Source organism: Helianthus annuus, chromosome 5 (genome assembly GCF_002127325.2).
Source record: "Helianthus annuus cultivar XRQ/B chromosome 5, HanXRQr2.0-SUNRISE, whole genome shotgun sequence".
NCBI lineage: Eukaryota > Viridiplantae > Streptophyta > Magnoliopsida > Asterales > Asteraceae > Helianthus > Helianthus annuus.
Window position 1 is genome coordinate 110,793,562 of NC_035437.2, and position 19,413 is coordinate 110,812,974.

Genomic DNA, 19,413 nt, shown 5'->3' on the forward strand with positions numbered 1-19,413 from the left:
ACTGTTTATACTAGTTTGATTTTTCTTAACCAATTTGCATTTGTGATGTATTTTGTTTTTCTTTCGATCAGTATATATTTGTTGGAAAAGAAGTTGTATTGAATATTTTTTGGTATCGCAAGTTGTATAACATTTGTCGGTATGGTACTGGTAGCGTGACAAACCGAACCAATGCCGACCCGACATCGGTTTTGGTAATAGTATTTTCGGAATCGGTACTGGTATTTTAGTATATGACTTTTGATCGATGTAAATCATACACATTTAATATCCTTTTGGAAGCGACTTTATTTTTTGAATTTTTATCTTTCATTTGCTATACAAAATGTATTTAACTTCCAACAATACAACCTTTAAAATAAGAGTTTCATTTAACTTCTAACAATGCAACCTTTTAAAATTAGAGTTGCATATAAATTTTCACAATGCAACCTTTATATCAAAAGTTACAGTTTCAGTAAAATTTGCAACCTTTTAAGAAAAAAGTTGCAATTTTTAGTAAAAGTTGCAACTTTTAAATAACAAGGTTGCATTAGATCTTCTAATGCAACCTTTATGTTCAATGAAGTTGCATTAGAGACAAATGCAACTCATTTGAAAAGGGTTGCTTCTAAAAAGTTGCATTAGACCTATTTTCTAGTAGTGTCGGTTAGACCACTAGAGCATTTTCCTCTTTGACTTCCAAAACGTTATCATGTGGAGCTCAAGGGTTTTCTAAAGACTTGGTAACAACAAAAAAAATATTTATATTATAATTTCAACCGAAAAACTGTCACACCTCCGCTGAAGGCGGAAACACAAGGGAGCGATGAACCAGATATCATACGAACACATGGTAAAAGAGAATAATTAAAATGTATTTAAAAATAGAAAATTACATAGATGTCTTTAGTTTGGGATTACAATTCCCCCGAATAATTGTTTTATAAACTAGGGCTCTAGTCTGTAACAAAATGGAAAAATCTCAGGTTGCAATCCTAAGCATGCATGTCCAAAAGTGAAAGAGTCCATATCCCGTCTAATTTCCATTTCCTGAAAAAAATGCTTAAAAACTAAACGAGTTGGTGAGTTCGCAGGTTTGTATTCTTATGTAAATAGTTGTTGTCTTAACACATGTAACGTATATATTGTTACCATGAACCCATAACCAAACCCCGACTTCCTCGTACGCCCCAACAAATGCTTCATCACAAAACATTTCAAGTAACATGGATAATATGCAATCATTTGACACAACAGTCGAGGTTAGCGCGACTAACCATGAAAGGGGGTGTCGACCCAAATAGTACTATTCATATATTCCACGGCTTTTCTAAGTTAATGGTTATGTTGTCCGGGGACTTAGATGTGATGATGTTGTCTAACTCATGTTACATATATTATGTTGGTGCACTTGTGTCTGTACTTTGTCTGTATTCGGTCACGATGTAAACGATGTCCTTGTTATTGTTGTTAGTTGACCAAGTCAACCATCCTCCGGTTTGACTTGGACAACAGTTTGTAAAATGTTGTAAGATGTTCTGTGTCGAAGGATAGCTAATCGAAGGATATTGTAGATCCTTCGATGACATCGAAAGATAGGCTACCAAGGATACTGTTAGACTTCGAAGGATATGCAATCCTTCGAAGTATTTGTGGATCATGCGACAGCTTTGTCATCGATAGATGATCCTTCGATCATCTATCGGATCCTTCGGACCAGACATCAGATGCTGGGTATATATATACCCATGCAGTGTTGTTCTCAATAGAGACTTAGACAGAAACATACCCACACTTTGAGAGACTTGGTAGATAGATTCACACAGACACTTTCGAGAGAGTTTGAGAGCATTCTATCCAGAAACACACACACACTTGAGAGTTTGCAAGTTAGATTTGTAAACATTGTGCTTGTAACCGAAACCTTCATACGTATTAATACAGTGGTGTTAATCGGTGAACCTTGTGTGTTGTGCTTTATACTTGTCTCATCCCGGTTTGCTTGCTAGCTTGGATTCCGCACTTGCTAGTGGGTTAGTATAACAAGGTTTAGGTTCGTCATCCTCCGACAAGGGACCTACAAGTGGTATCAGAGCTAAGCCTCTTTACCTTGTTTAAAACCGGGTTTTATTCAAGTTCTTGGTGTGTTTGGACATTTGGTTTTGCACCCGTTTTTGGAGTTTTTATTGCACTTTTAAACTGAAAAACGTGTTCTAAACTTACCGGGAGTGTTCATAAGCGGGTTGGGTAACTTAAAAACTTGTTTTTAAGCTTTTGGTGATTTCCGGCCATATCTCCGGTCATTATTCCGGTGACTGGTTCTGGATAAGGGGTGTCTATTTTGGGTAAAATTTTCAAAGTTGGTGGGAAAGTACATCTGACCATATCCTTTCTGCCGAAAGTTGACTTACCAACCCATCACCTTTTCACCAACCTTTCACATCAGTGTCAGTGTGTCAGTGGATCTCGAAAGATATCTTTCGACATCGAAAGACCATCTTTCGATCAAGGGAGGCTCGATAGATCATCGTCTTTCGACCCATCCTTCGAAGTCCGAAACATATCTTTCGATCAGGGAATCTATTCGAAAGACTGCTATACGAAAGATAAGGATATATACTCGAAAGATAGGGATCTTTCAAATAGTGAATCCTTCGAGTTTGTGAATCTTTCGAAATCATTGTTCGAGATTCAACAGTGATCTTTCGAGCACTGTTGATCCTTCGAACAAGATTTGATCTTTCGATTGTGGTCTGTTTATTGTTAACAAGTTTCTGTGATTTCAGATCTTTCGAACAGGACCTTTCGGCTGTGTGTGATCTTTCGGAATATTCACTTAGCATTTATTTTGCTTATCAATCATGAATCCGAATTGGTGGAATCCGGCCCCAGACAGTGGTAAATATACCAGTTCTGGTTTCACTCCCTCATGGTGGGGTACACCGGCTCCCGATAGTGGAAAGTACACAAGTACAAGTCTATCTCCTTCATGGGCCGAGTCTCCAGTGTCGACATCTTCTCAAGCCAATCAGTGGGCGTTAGTCTCGAATCAAACTCCGAGTATCCAAAGTATCTTACTGAGCGAAAGCGAAACAGGAAGTTTGAATCGACCTCCGAAGCTGATGCATTTAAACGAGTATCCGGGTTGGGCTGATCGTTTCCATACATATTGTTGGTGCACTTGTGTCTGTACTTTGTCTGTATTCGGTCTGTATATAAACGATGTCCAAAGTTAGTCTGTAAGTTGACCAAGTCAACTATCCTCCTAGTTTGACTTGGTCAATCTGTTTGTAATATGCTAGTCTGAATCGAAGGATAGCCTCGAAGGATACTGTTGATCCTTCGAGGTACTCGAAAGATATGCTTCGAATTGTTGGACCTCGAAGGATCATCCTTCGAGGTCATTGCTGATCATTCGAACATGTTGTCATCGATAGATGATCCTTCGGATCATCTATCGGATCCTTCGACCAAGACCTGCTGTGTATGGGTATAAATACCCATGCAGTGTGTTGGTTTCAGTAGACACAAGGCAGACACCAAGAGAGAGAACATCCGAGAGATAGAGAGGATACTCTGCTGAAAACACACACACATACACTTTGAGAGTTTGCAAACTGATTGTAAACATTGTGCTTGTAACCGGAAACTTTCTAAGCATTAATACAAGTGGTGTTAATCGTTGAATCTTGTGTGTTCTTGTGTTTGTTCTTGCATCATCCCGGTTTGCTCGCTAGCTTGGATTCCGCACTCGCTAGTGAGTTTGTATAACAAGGTTTAGGTTTGTTCTCCATCCTCCGAGAAAAGGGACCAACAAGTGGTATCAGAGCTTGGCTCTTTACCTTGTTTAAAACCGGGTTGTTCGAGTTCTTGGTGTGTTTGAACACTTGGTTTAGCACCCGTTTTTTGTGGTTTTCTTGCTTTTTTTAACTGAAAAACGGTTTCTAAACCTTCGGGAGTGTTCAAGGTTGGGTTGGGTAACTTGAAAACTTGTTTTTAAGTGACTTTGATTTTTCCGGCCATATCTCCGGTGTGTTTCCGGTGACCAGATCTTGTTGATAAGGTTGCCATTTTGGGAAAACTTTTTGAAAGTCAAAAAAGTTGGTGAAAAGTCGTGTCTGCACATACCTTTCTGCCGAAAGTTGGCTCACCAACCACATCAACTTTTCACCAACCTGTCGTACTTTTGTCAGTGTGTCAGACCGTCGAAAGATAACTTTCGAGCTCGAAGGATCATCCTTCGATCAAGGAGATTCGAAAGATAACCATCCTTCGAACATCTTTCGAAGTCAGTGTGTTATCCTTCGAGTCAAGGAATCTTTTCGATAGATACATCCTTCGAGTTACTGTTCATTACGAAAGATAAGGATCCTTCGTGTTGGGTGAATCTTTCAAGGTTATCTTTCGAGGTTATTGTTCGAGCCATCAACAGTGATCCTTCGAACACTGTTGATTCTTCGAACAAGTGTCATCTTTCGAGACCTGTGTTCGAAACATAAGGAGAATCTTTCGAAATCATCTTTCGAAAGATAAGGATCCTTCGTATAGTCAATCTTTCGAAGTCAATCCTTCGAAGTCTTTGTTCGAAACTCAACAAGGATCTTTCGAACCTTGTTGATCATTCGAACTAGTATTGACCTTTCGAACAGGTTGCATCTTTCGATTCATATCTGTTTTTGCACTTAACAGTCTGTGCTTGTGTAGATTCTCAATTTATAGTTGATCAAAATGAGCTGTACAAGTCCATGGGATTGGAGTTTGGACTCACGAACCAATCAAGAGTTAGTCACTGCTGCAGATTGGGCAAAGAGTATGATTCCACAACCATCAATCAGTCCAAGTCAATGGGCTTTGGTATCCAATCAAAGTCAAAGTCTTCAGAACCTTCTGATTAGTGAGAGTGAAACTGGCAGCAACAATCGTCCACCTAAGTTGAACCATATGAACGATTTTCCATCATGGAAAAACCGTTTTCACACATACGTTCAAGGGCAAAGCACTGATCTTTGGACGTGTTTCATCAATGCGTTCAATACTAATCTTGAAACTGCTGCGTCAACTTCAGAGGGTTATGCCAATATGCTTGAAAATGACAAGAAGGCTTATGAATTGGAGAAAAAGGCCTTTGCCACACTTACTCAAGCACTCAACAAAGACATCTACCATCAGTTCTCATATTGCAAGTCCACGAAAGCATTGTGGGATGCCTTAGTTGCTAGAGGAGAAGGCAATGCAGCTGCTCGAAAATCTCGGCATGATTTGTTGAAGAAAGAGTTTGAATCCTTTCAGTTTTTGGAAAACGAGACTCTGAATGATATGATCACACGTTTCTATCATTTGATTAGTGAAATGTGTGCTTATGGAGTTGTCTCTACTCAACAAGACATGGTGAGTAGATTTGCTGACGCCTTACCTCCAAAGTGGAGTTCTTTCATTGAGCTGTTGAAGCATACTGGAACTCTAGATCAAGTCAACATCTATGAGTTCATTCAAAAGCTGGAACATAAAAATGATGAAGAAATTAGGAAAGCAAGGCGTGCTCCAGCTCCTCAGAATACAGAAATGTATCTTCCAGGATTCGATGCTTTGGCAAGATCCGCTGCAGCTCAGCAACAGCAACCTAAGCTGCAGACTGCATTTGTGTCCAATACAAGTTCAAGTTCCTTTCCGTTTCCTCAGTCAACAGCTGCTCCACCACAACCTCAATTCGATCCGAGGTCCTACATTCCTGTTCCAACACAGCCACAACCACAACCTCAACAACAACAACAGCAAGCTCACTATACAAGCAATCCTCAACCTCAACCCCAAAGTCATCACACAATCCGAGTCGACAACTCAAATCTTTCACACCTTAGCATTGAAGTTGCTAAGGAACATATGGAGATTATCAACACCATGGTCAGTGCATACTGTGGTTTGGTAGCAGGTCAGCTTGGAAACATCAACATGACCAATGAAGATTATGATCAGATCGACAAGGAAGAAATGGAGTTGATGGATATTAAATGGGCTTTTGCTAGTGCGGTTAGAAGGGCAAAAGATTTCATGGCGCGAACTGGAAGAACTTCGTTGGAAGGAAAGAAAAACACGAAGTATGGGTTTGATATTAATGCTGTCACGTGCTTTAACTGTGGCGAGAAAGGGCACTTTAAACGTGAGTGCACTCGACCAACGAAACACGGCAATCACAACCCTTTCAGAAACCAGACGAATGTAAATGCCCAACAAGAAAACCGTGAACGGAGGATGGTGGCAGTGAACAACAATCAGGGACAGCCTGGAACTGCAAATCACAATCGGGCTTTGGCTGTTCAAGCTGATGAAGGATGTGACTGGTCAGTTCAGTTTGGTGAAGGTGATCAAGGAAGTGGAACTGCATTGTATGCTAAGGTCATCGAGCATGTTCATAAAGAAGAATCTTCTGGAAGTGATGACAGTTCTGGTTATTCTGGAAGTTCAGATGAAGAAGGCTCTGTTTCTGGGGATAATCACTCAGAGCCTGATGAGGAGGAAGAAGGTGAAGATATTCAGGATCTTCTGAATGAAGCTGATGAGCTTAAATGTCAGAAGTCAATTCTGATTAGGAAGGCTGCTGCTACATCAACGGAAATGGAAAAGCTATTTTCTGAAGATGGAGCTTTTTCTTTTCAAACTGCCTTTATGGCAAATGGTTCAGCCTCTACTAGTCAGGTAAATTCTGAACCTCCTGCCCCTAGTATTTGTAACTCATGTACTGAGATGAAGCTTGAATCAGAAAAGCTTCATAGTCATAACCAGAATTTGGTTATTGAACTGTCGAAATGCAAAGAGGCAAACATGGCTTTAACTCGGAATGAAAAAGAATTTAAATCTGTAATAGAAACTTTAAAGAAAAATGTGTCCGAGGTTAACAAAGTAGTTTACCACAAGCAAGTGAGTATAAATGAATATATTAACATTGTGGAAGAAACTAAAAAGCAATTAGCCATTGCCCAATGTGAACATGATGCGATCAAACAGAAATTGGATAGTTATTCTAACTCCCAATTTGTGCTTGATCACATCATCGATGTTCAACAACTAAAGGGAAATCAGAAAGGCATAGGGTATAACAAATGTCCACCCCCTTTGATGAACAACTATACCAAGATGCCTGACGAGGAAGAAATGCCTCGGTATGAACCCAGTGTGCCTCTTGATGTTGAGGAGTTTACTACTGGCCTTGGGTTCAAACCGGACAATTCTTCAAACACAGCCTCTAAGGAACAAGAAACTTCATCATCCATGAAGCAAAGTCCTCCAATTATCGAGGACTATGAGACATCGGATGATGAATCAGAAGTGGCTGTAAGTGATCAGGATAAATCACTTAGCAAGATGAAAGGAGTAGATATTCCACGAGAGAATCACATCCTTTGTGATCCTGATACTCCTGAGATTCCATCTGTTAAGAAGCAAGTGATTGATCCTGTCAAGGTTGATGAGACAGGTGTGTCTACTGTTAAAAGCAGTAATGTGTTGTACACTTTGGTTGGAGATAATAAAATCTACTCAGATCATGTTTTTCCAATTAAAAATGTAAATAAATCTTTGATTGACAAAGTCTTTGAAGACAATACAAACAAATTTTTGGGAAAAACACTTCCGGGAATTGTGGTAACACAATGTGATCCAATTCCTAAGGCTGAGATTAGAAAACAGTTTGGTAATCAAAAATCTCCAACCACTCAACAACCTACTGCTTCTAAAGGTAAACAACAACAACGAGCTCCAAAGCCAAAGGCTAAGGTTGAATCAAAAGGAGCTCGTTACATGAAGAAAGGAAAAGATGTTAAATTTGTAGCATCAAGAGGTACAGATAAAATTGAGACTTTTGAAAACAAATCAAACACTGATTTTGTACAACAAGTCAAGATTTTAAAACGTAACAGTGATAACAATTACACCCAACACACAAACGGGTGTGATGAAAGAGCAAGTACCTCAGGTTCTACAGGTTCAACATCTGGTAGTCGATCAAGTTCTCCTAAGTCTGTTGAAAGGAGAACTTGTTTCAAATGTGGAGAAATTGGGCACATTATCAGAAACTGCCCAAATGCTCCAAAGAAGAACTTGGTTGAAAAAGCTCCACCTGAAACAGTTCACCCTCAACGTCGGTCAGTTTCACCTAAACAAGATAAACGAACTGTAAAAGAACAAGAAACTAAACAACGACGTAAGAACATGAAAACTGTTGAAAAAGCTTTAAAATCTGAAGTTAAAACAGTGCAAAAGGAACCAAGTGTGTCACAACCTGTAAAACCAGAATCTTCAAAAACTGGTAGGCACAGACAACCTTGGTTACCTAAGTCGGGTGACAATTCAGGGGGAGCAGTTGTTCTTAAAAATCATCAAGAGATCGAGCTCACGTTTCGTGATGCCAAGGGACGACCCAAGACCACTAAGGCTTGGGTCCCCATTCTCAACTGATGTTTTTATGACATGTGCAGGATGTTCTAGGAGGAACTATTAATAGTCATTGGATTGTTGATAGTGGAGCATCCAGGCACATGACTGGCGACTTACGGCTCCTGTATGACGTGAGAAATATTAGAGGAGGGTATGTTGTCTTTGCGGGTGATAAAGGTGGGTACATCACTGGAGAAGGAAGTATCTCCAATGGTATCGTGTGCTTTGATAAGATCAATTATGTGAAGCAAATTGATCACAATCTTCTGAGTGTGTCGCAAATCTGCGATAAAAAGTTCTTAGTGATCTTTGATGAAGCTGGCTGCTATGTGCTGAAACCTGGATTCAAAATTCCACAAGAATGGATTCTCTTATCGGCTCCGAGAGTTAATGATCTTTATATTCTCGATATGAGCCAGGCAATTACTACATCTGCACAAGTCACTTGCTTTGTCTCAAAAGCCACAGAAAAGGAGTCTATATCTTGGCACAGAAGAATGGGACACATTCACTTGAGAAAGATGAACCATTTGGTGAAAAATAATCTTGTGAATGGTGTGCCTGTAAGAAGTTTTCATCTACAAGATATCTGTGTCTCGTGCCAAAAGGGGAAGCAAACAAAGAAGTCTCACCCTTTGAAGAAAATCAACACGGTCAGCATGCCTCTCGAACGTCTTCATATGGACCTTTTTGGACCTATGAAGCACAAGACAACGTTTGGTGATGCTTATTGTTTAGTAGTTACTGATGACTACTCTAGATTTTCTTGGGTATCTTTTATGGCACACAAGAGTGAAACTCCTGGCATCCTCAAGGATCTTCTCACTATGTTGGAAAATCTCTATACGTTGAAAGTGAAAAGGATCCGAAGCGACAATGGAACTGAATTCAAGAATCAAGTTATGGATGAGTTTTGTACTTCTAAAGGCATTCTTCATGAGTACAGTTCTCGTTATACTCCACAACAAAATGGTGTCGCTGAGAGGAAGAATCGTACGATCATAGAAACTGCAAGAACAATGTTAGTAGAGTCGGAACTCCCTATTCAATTCTGGGGAGAGGCTGTATCGGCTGCTTGCTACACGTTGAACAGAGTTCTTACAGTTAAGAGACATGGCAAGACTTGCTTCGAACTCCTTCAGAAAAGGAAACCGGATCTTTCTTACCTTGAACCGTTTGGTGCTCCTTGTACTATGATTGAGCCGGATGGAAAGTTTGGTGCAAGAGCTATCGAGGGTTTCTTCCTTGGATATGCTACTCCGAATTTTCGTGTTTGGAATCTAGCTACCAAGAAGATTGAGCTATGGAGTGAAGTCAGGGTTCAAAGGTACACGAGTCCTGTTAGGGCTCCGGGTGATCCGTGGATGTTCGATTATGATGGGCTATTTGACTCCTTCAATCTGCCAACCTTTGACGAAGAATCAGCAGCGGCTCGGATGTTGTTGGAAAGTGACAACGCTGCTGTTTCGCCATTGGTTAGACCTATTGTTGTTGACCCTCAAGCTTCTTCGTCAGTCAACAATATGGTTCAAAATGAGGTTTTTGAAGATGCTGCTGATTATAATGACTCTTCTGAAGATGATGAATATCATGATGCAGCTGAAGGATCTTCAGCTCCAGCTGCTCCTGTTCAAGGTGCCTCTGGTGATACACCTCATACGCAGAATATAGATACTGCTGAAGGGAATGCATCCACCTCTAACCACATTCCTGGTGTGGAGTTGGTTGTTGATCTTAATCTTACAAATTTGAGTATCAATGCTCGTGTACCGGATAATCCTGAAATGAGGATTCACGATACCCATCCCCAGCAGAACATTATAGGAGATGTCCATCGCGGTGTGCAGACGCGTAATCAGCTGAGAAACAACCGAAATGCTGGTTTGTATTCAGCTATAAGAGAATCTGGCCAACAGAATGACTGGTCCTTCGCGTGTTACGTGTCACAAGAAGAACCAAAGTCGTGGAAGGAAGCATTGAAAGACAGTGCTTGGGTTGAAGCCATGCAGGAAGAATTACAGCAATTTCACAAGCTGGGTGTTTGGAAGCTTGTTGAAAAACCTGAGAATTACAAGAAGATTGGCACTCGATGGGTCTTCAAATGCAAGAAAGACGACCGTGGAGTGGTTATTCGAAACAAAGCTCGTTTAGTCGTTCAAGGTTTTCGTCAGATTGAAGGGATCGACTACAACGAAGTCTATGCACCAGTTGCACGTCTGGAAGCTATTCGGATCTTTCTGGCTTATGCCTCATTCAAAGGATTCAAGGTTTATCAGATGGACGTCAAAAGTGCATTTCTACATGGTGTGGTTGAAGAAGAGGTATATGTCGAACAGCCTCCAGGTTTTGAAGATCCTGTTCATCCCGATCGGGTTTGGTTGCTCAACAAAGCTCTCTATGGTCTTCATCAAGCGCCACGAGCTTGGTATGCAACCTTATCTACATATCTGCTGGAGAACGGTTTTCGAAGAGGTCTTATCGATTGTACTCTCTTCATCAAAGAACAAGATGGAGATCTTCTTCTGGTTCAGGTATATGTTGATGATATTATTTTTGGTTCTACTAATGATGTTTTGTGTAGGAATTTCGAGCGCATCATGCAGGATAAGTTCGAGATGAGTGCTATGGGGGAAATGAATTTCTTTTTGTGCCTACAAGTGCAACAAACGGAGTCTGGGATATTCATCCATCAGACTAAATATGTTGGAGACATCTTGAGCCGGTTCCAGATGTCCGATGCAACGCCCATTGGTACCCCATTGCCAACTAATCACGGAATAACTCCTGACTTGAAGGGTGAACCTGTTAGCCCTTCATACTATCGCGCGATGATCGGATCCCTTATGTACCTCACAGCATCAAGGCCAGATATAATGTACCCGACGTGTCTACTTGCCAGATATCAAGTTAATCCGAAGGCCTCACATCTTGCAGCTGTCAAAAGGATTTTTCGTTATTTGAAGGCTTACCCCGACACCGGTCTGTGGTATCCTAGGGATAATAACTTTGACTTGGTCGCATTCAGTGATTCTGATTTTGGCGGATGCAAAATCGACGGCAAATCCACAACGGCTGGATGTCAGTTTTTAGGAAATCGCCTAGTCACATGGCAGTGCAAGAAGCAGACGTGTGTCGCTACATCAACATGCGAAGCTGAATACATTGCTGCCTCAAGTTGTTGTTCACAAGTTCTTTGGATCCAACAACAATTGCGGGACTACGGTTTTGAATTCCTAACTACTCCTATATACGTTGATAATTCTGCTGCTTTAGATATCACTAAAAATCCTGTGCAGCATTCAAAGACCAAACACATCGAAATCAAATATCACTTCATACGTGATTGCTTTGAGAAAAGGCTAATCGATGTTGTTAAGGTCCACACCGATGACCAACGTGCCGACTTATTTACCAAAGCTTTTGACAAATCTAGATTTGACTTCTTATTATTGGTAAATGGCATTAAGGTCAAGCAAGAGTAAACCAACATCGGAAAATCATTTTTGTAAATACCTTTGTGTGTTTTTTTTTAAATTTGTCTTAGTTTATTGATTTTAGGGGGAGTAAATCCAAAAATCTGAAAATCCAAAAACATCGAAAAATTCAAAAACCACAAAAACAATAGAAAATCAAAAATGAGTTACCTGGCGAGCAAAAGAGAAAATGATAGTACATCAGTGGTCTATCCAAACCTCTTTAAACCTTAAATGTGATTGAGGATGCTGATTCTTCTGATGATGAATCTGATGATGCTGTTCCAGCAAAGTCTGATGCGGTAGCCAAAAATGAGGACATACCTCTCGAGAATCACATTCTATGTGATCCCCCTGTAAAACCCGCTAAGACTGTTGCAACTGAGTCCTCATCTGCAGAAGAGCCGGAGAGTGTGAATTTGCTGTACACTCTTGTTGGTGATGATAAAATTTACTCAGACAAAGATTTTCCCATTAAGAATGTTAATCAATCCTTAATCTGTAAAGTCTTTGAAAATTCGACAAGTAAGTTTTTGGGAAAGACAGGACCACGTGTTACAGTTACACAGTGTCCTCCTATTCCAAAGGCTGAAATTCGAAAACAATTTGGCAACAAGAAATTACCAACAGTGCCAAAACAGCAAAATCACACCAAGCCCAAAGAAAAATCACCGGCTCAAGCCCAAAAGAAGCCGAATCAAAAGAAGAAGAAAAACGTTAACTTTGTGAAATCGACGGGAACGGATAAAATTGAGACTTTTGAAAACAAATCTAACTTAGATTTTGTCAAGAAAGCCATTATACAGAAAAGGAATGAACCAAGCAGTTCAAAACCTAGTACCTCGGGTTCACAAAGTTCAACATCATCGGCTAATCGATCACATGATACTTCGGGGTTTGTTGAACGAAGATCATGTTTTGAATGTGGAACAATTGGACATATTATTCGAAATTGTCCATATCTTCATAAGCAAAAAGAAAAAGTTGATGTTCCCCGTGACCACAATGACCGTAAGCGATCTGTTTCTGTAAAACAAGATCCCCGCCTTGCAAAAGAAAGGGAGAAGAAACAGAAACGCCAACAGGTCAAGAAGATTGAAAAAGCAATTAAAACTGATGTGGTTCAAAAACAATCTGTTGCTGTAAAACCAGACAATTCTAAAACTTCAAACAATCAAGAAGTTAAAGTTTTAAAGAAAGACACTGGTAAAACAAAACAGACCTGGAAACCTAAATCGGTTACTGAATCAGGGGGACCATCACAATTCACCAACCATCAAAGACAAGTAGTTATTGTCATTGATGAAAATGGAAGACCCAAGACCACAATGGCTTGGGTCCCCATCTCCAACTAATTCATTTGAGTTCATGTGCAGGGTGTTCCAGGAGGAACTGTCAGTAGTCATTGGATTGTTGATAGTGGGGCATCCAAGCACATGACAGGCGACATGAAGCTTCTCTACGACGTCAAATCTATTAGAGGAGGTTATGTTGCTTTTGCTGGAGATAAAGGTGGATATATAACGGGTGAAGGAATGATATCCAACGGGATTGTCAGCTTTGACAAGATCAACTTTGTGCAACAACTTGATCACAATCTTCTTAGTGTTTCTCAAATCTGTGACAAGCAATTTTCAGTACACTTTGATGCTAATGGATGTTATGTGCTGAAACCCGGCTTCAAAATTCCAAAAGAATGGATTCTCTTGTCGGCTCCAAGGATAAATGATTTGTACGTCCTTGATATGAGCCAAGCTATTACTACGTCTGCACAAGCAACTTGTTTCGTTTCCAAAGCCACAGAAAAAGACACTATCTCTTGGCACAGACGAATGGGTCACATTCACTTACGCAAAATGAATCATTTGGTATCAAATGAGTTGGTGAATGGTGTTCCCCTCAAAAATTTCCATCTTCAAGACGTCTGTGTTTCGTGCCAGAAGGGAAAACAAACAAAGAAGAAGCACCCTACAAAGAAGATCAACACGGTGGCAGTACCTCTTGAACGCTTGCACATGGATTTGTTCGGTCCTGTCAAGCACAAGAGTATTCGGGGTGATCAATACTGCCTCGTGATTACTGATGATTATTCAAGATTTTCTTGGGTAGCGTTCATGGCACACAAGAGTGAAACCTTTGGCATCATCAAAAACTTGATCATTCAGATTGAAAATTTGTATAAGTTGAAGGTTAGGCGGATACGTAGCGACAATGGTACTGAATTTAAAAATCATTCCATGACGGAGTTTTGCACTTCAAAGGGTATTCTTCATGAGTTTAGTGCAGCTTATACTCCTCAACAGAATGGCGTCGCTGAACGTAAGAACCGCACATTGATCGAGACTGCTAGGACAATGTTGGTAGAATCACAGCTACCCATTCCATTCTGCACTGAAGCTGTGGCCTCTGCATGTTACACATTGAACAGAGTCCTTACAGTCAAAAGGCACAACAAGACCTGCTTTGAGCTTCTTCAAAAACGGAAACCAGATTTGTCTTATCTAGAACCGTTTGGAGCTCCATGCACAATCATCGATCCTAATGGAAAGTTTGGGGCAAAAGCAATTGATGGATACTTTCTTGGGTATGCCACCCCTAACTTACGAGTCTGGAATCTAGAGACTAAAAGGGTCGAGGAATGGTCTGAGGTCAGAGTACAAAGGCACACCTTGCCAGTCAAAAATCCGGGTCAACCTTGGATGTTTGAGTACGATGACTTCTTCAATTCGATCAATGTTGAAGCCGTTGAAGAAAATGCTGCAGCTAGGATGTTTTTCGAGAGTGACAATGCAACAGTTTCACCGGTGGTTCGTCCAATTCTTGTTAATCAAGAACCATCTTCTTCGGTGAACAATAATACTCTCAACAATGAGGATTTTCATGATGCAAACGAATTGAACGAATCTTCAGAGGATGATGAATTTCTAGATGCAGATCAAGAAGCCCCAACAACAGCAGTTCATGGTACTTCAGAGGGTACTCCTCCAGTGGATGCCCATAGAAGAGCAGAGGCTACTGCATCATCCTCTTCGTCAATTCCGGGCCTTGATTTGGTTGTTGATCTTAATCTTAACAACCTGGGTATAAATATTCCAGTTCCAGATAATCCAGAAACAAGGATTCATAATACCCATCCTCAACAAAACATCATTGGAAATGTGCAAAGTGGCGTTCAAACAAGAAACATGTTGCGAAACAACAACAATGCAGGCTTGTATGCAGCTATTCGAGAATCTGGGCAACAAAACGATTGGTCCTTCGCGTGTTATGTCTCACAGGAAGAACCAAGAACGTGGAAAGAAGCCTTGAAAGATAACGCTTGGGTTGAAGCAATGCAGGAAGAACTGCAACAATTCCAGAAGCTGGGTCTCTGGAAACTCGTAGAGAAACCTGCTGGATACAAGAAGATTGGTACCCGTTGGGTGTTTAAATGCAAAAAGGATGACCGCGGAGTTGTTATCCGAAACAAAGCACGTTTAGTCGTTCAAGGTTTTCGTCAGATTGAAGGGATCGACTACAACGAAGTGTATGCACCTGTTGCACGTCTCGAAGCAATTCGAATCTTTCTAGCCTATGCGTCTTTCAAAGGATTCAAGGTTTATCAGATGGACGTGAAAAGTGCATTCTTACATGGTGTGGTTGAAGAAGAGGTATATGTCGAACAGCCTCCAGGTTTTGAAGATCCTATCCATCCCGATCGGGTTTGGTTGCTCAACAAAGCTCTTTATGGTCTTCATCAAGCACCGCGAGCTTGGTATGCAACCTTATCACACTATCTGCTGGAGAACGGTTTTCGTAGAGGTCTTATCGACTGTACTCTTTTCATCAAAGAACAAGATGGAGATCTTCTTCTGGTATAGGTATACGTTGATGATATTATTTTTGGTTCTACTAATGATGTCTTGTGTAGGAATTTCGAGCGCATAATGCAGGATAAGTTCAAGATGAGTGCTATGGGGGAAATGACCTTCTTCTTGGGCCTACAAGTACAACAAACAGAGTCTGGGATATTCATCCATCAGACTAAATATGTTGGTGACATCTTGAGCCGGTTCCAGATGTCTGTCTGATGCAATGCCCATTGGTACCCCATTGCCAACAAATCATGGAATTACTCCTGACTTGAAGGGAGAAGCTGTTAGCCCCTCAAACTATCGCGCAATGATCGGATCTCTTATGTACCTCACAGCATCAAGGCCAGACATAATGTACCCAACGTGCCTGCTTGCCAGATATCAAGTTAACCCGAAGGCCTCACATCTTGCAGCTGTCAAAAGGATTTTTCGTTATTTGAAGGCGTACCCTGACACCGGTCTGTGGTACCCTAGGGATAATAACTTTGAATTGGTAGCTTTCAGTGATTCTGATTTTGGCGGATGCAAAATCGACGGTAAATCCACAACGGCTGGATGTCAGTTTTTAGGAAATCGCCTAGTCACATGGCAGTGCAAGAAGCAGACGTGTGTCGCTACATCAACATGCGAAGCTGAATACATTGCTGCGTCAAGTTGTTGCTCCCAAGTTCTTTGGATCCAACAACAAATGCGGGACTATGGTTTTGAATTCCTAACTACTCCTATTTACGTTGATAATTCTGCTGCTTTAGATATCACTAGAAATCCTGTGCAGCACTCAAAGACCATGCACATCGAAATCAAATATCACTTCATACGTGATTGCTTTGAGAAAAGGCTAATCGATGTTGTTAAGGTCCACACCGATGACCAACGTGCCGACTTATTTACCAAAGCTTTTGATAAATCAAGATTTGACTTTTTATTATTGGTAAACGGCATTAAGGTCAAGCAAGAGTAAAACCAGCATCGGAAAATCATTTTTGTAAATACCTTTGTGTTTTAAATTTATCTTAGTTTATTGATTTTAGGGGGAGTAAATCCAAAAATCGGAAAATCCAAAAACATCGAAAAATTTCAAAAACACAAAAACAATAGAAAAACAAAAATGAGTTTCCTGGCGAGCAAAAGAGAAAATGATAGTACATCAGTGGTCTATCCAAACCTCTTTAAACCTTATATGAAAAATGATAAGCAGCTCTATATAAGATGTATCGGTAGGCTCACAATCATTTTAAAGTGTGCAGGGTGATATAAATCTTAAATCGACTGAAGACCAGGTGGGAACCATTCATTGGCATATGGTCTTAGTACCGAAATTTCGTTTGATAGATTGCCGAGGTTCTGAGATATTCGGTCTTTATGCTGCTTATCATCTGGGTATCATGGTTGTATCTTTTACCGAAAAAAGAACGGGGACGCAAGTCTAGATCTTCCATGATACTATACATACGTGTACATATTACATACTGCATTCGACCTCAATAAGTGATCAACAATCACATGTCCAAATCAAATAAGTGATAAAATATCACATTTATCCGGGTGTCAAGTTCGTCTCTCTGCTGTACGGAAGTACTGACCTGTTCACGGACTTGCACCTGTGCCCTCATGCATATGAAAATCAAGTTCCTCATCAATAAGTGATTATATCACATAGGGCTTGTTTTCAAATCAAAATAAGTGAGAATCTCACATCATATACGGTCAAACAGATGATAATCGGTATACTCACCGGTAAGATGAACTCTCGTGCATACCTTGATACGGGAATGTGTCGTGATGTGGATGAACACCGGTCGGTAAGTATAAATCATACCTTAACGTATCCCCTCGCCATGATTACATCTGATAAGTTGAGCTTAAGTGGACAACAATACCGATAATTGTTATAGGATGTTTATCTTAATGTTAACTAATTGAACAACAGGAGTGTTTTGGCATGACCGTACACTGATATGATTCTCTTACCCTCGAAACTCGCAAAAAGAATGTCTGTATATATTTACTGCTTTCAGTCTTTACATTTGAAAAATTCAAAAATACCAAAAAGATTTTATTTCTACTTTATTTTCGATCGTACGATGTTGGAACTCGAGTCTTCGTTGCCTGAAACCTGACTGAATACCGAATTGACTAAATCTTCATAAACGGTCAAAATTTGCAAGTTTTGAAAGTTGAAAACTAAAATTGATAAATTTGTAAAACTTTCAAACTGTCGGACGGTGTTTGATTGTGACATGGTCATACGTGTGTCACTTGTTTATGTTAACTATACTCCAAGCAGTTGTTCTCATTACGCGTTTAGATTTCTTGCATGTGCAGATTCTAAAGGCAAGGAGAACATAGTCGATGACAAGCTTCGGAATGAAGACACGACGTGAAGGCACTCAAAGGATGAAGATGATCAAGTTGCCGCTGACCATCATCAACACCACAAGGATCTCACTTCATAAAGATCAAGTTTTTCACGAGCATAACTCAAGGGGGAGCTTATGTTAAGGGGGAGTTTGTCAACACACTTCCTACATGATACGGGTAGTTTGTTGATACACTTTCTGCTTTCAAGACGTGAAGACTTTGAAGATCCTCCGACAATGAAGACTTGAAAGGACATCAGAATTTTGAGAACTCGAAGACCAAAGACCATCGAAGTTCGAGACAAAGCTACAGCCAAGGGGGAGTTTGTTGGTGCACTTGTGTCTGTACTTTGTCTGTATTCGGTCACGATGTAAACGATGTCCTTGTTATTGTTGTTAGTTGACCAAGTCAACCATCCTCCGGTTTGACTTGGACAACAGTTTGTAAAATGTTGTAAGATGTTCTGTGTCGAAGGATAGCTAATCGAAGGATATTGTAGATCCTTCGATGACATCGAAAGATAGGCTACGAAGGATACTGTTAGACTTCGAAGGATATGCAATCCTTCGAAGTATTTGTGGATCATTCGACAGCTTTGTCATCGATAGATGATCCTTCGATCATCTATCGGATCCTTCGGACCAGACATCAGATGCTGGGTATATATATACCCATGCAGTGTTGTTCTCAATAGAGACTTAGACAGAAACATACCCACACTTTGAGAGACTTGGTAGATAGATTCACACAGACACTTTCGAGAGAGTTTGAGAGCATCCTGTCCAGAAACACACACACACTTGAGAGTTTGCAAGTTAGATTTGTAAACATTGTGCTTGTAACCGAAACCTTCATACGTATTAATACAGTGGTGTTAATCGGTGAACCTTGTGTGTTGTGCTTTATACTTGTCTCATCCCGGTTTGCTTGCTAGCTTGGATTCCGCACTTGCTAGTGGGTTAGTATAACAAGGTTTAGGTTCGTCATCCTCCGACAAGGGACCTACATATTATAGTCAAGACATGTGTATAAAAATGTAATAACATGTTTTTCCCCCAAAAGTAAACAAGTAAAAAGGGGTCACGAGACTCACTCGTTGATGAAATGAACATGTACTTGGCCAGTTCTTCAGAAGCCATCAAGGAGTCAGCAAGCTGCAAGAGGACAGAAAACATAAAGTATAACAGGCACACTTAAGCAATAACAAGGAAGGCATACAAATATCAAAAAACTTACCAGCGAAATCCCATGGTTGATCAACTATTTACAATCCTCACCCAACTCTTTAGACACCATCTCAGAAACCTTGGCTT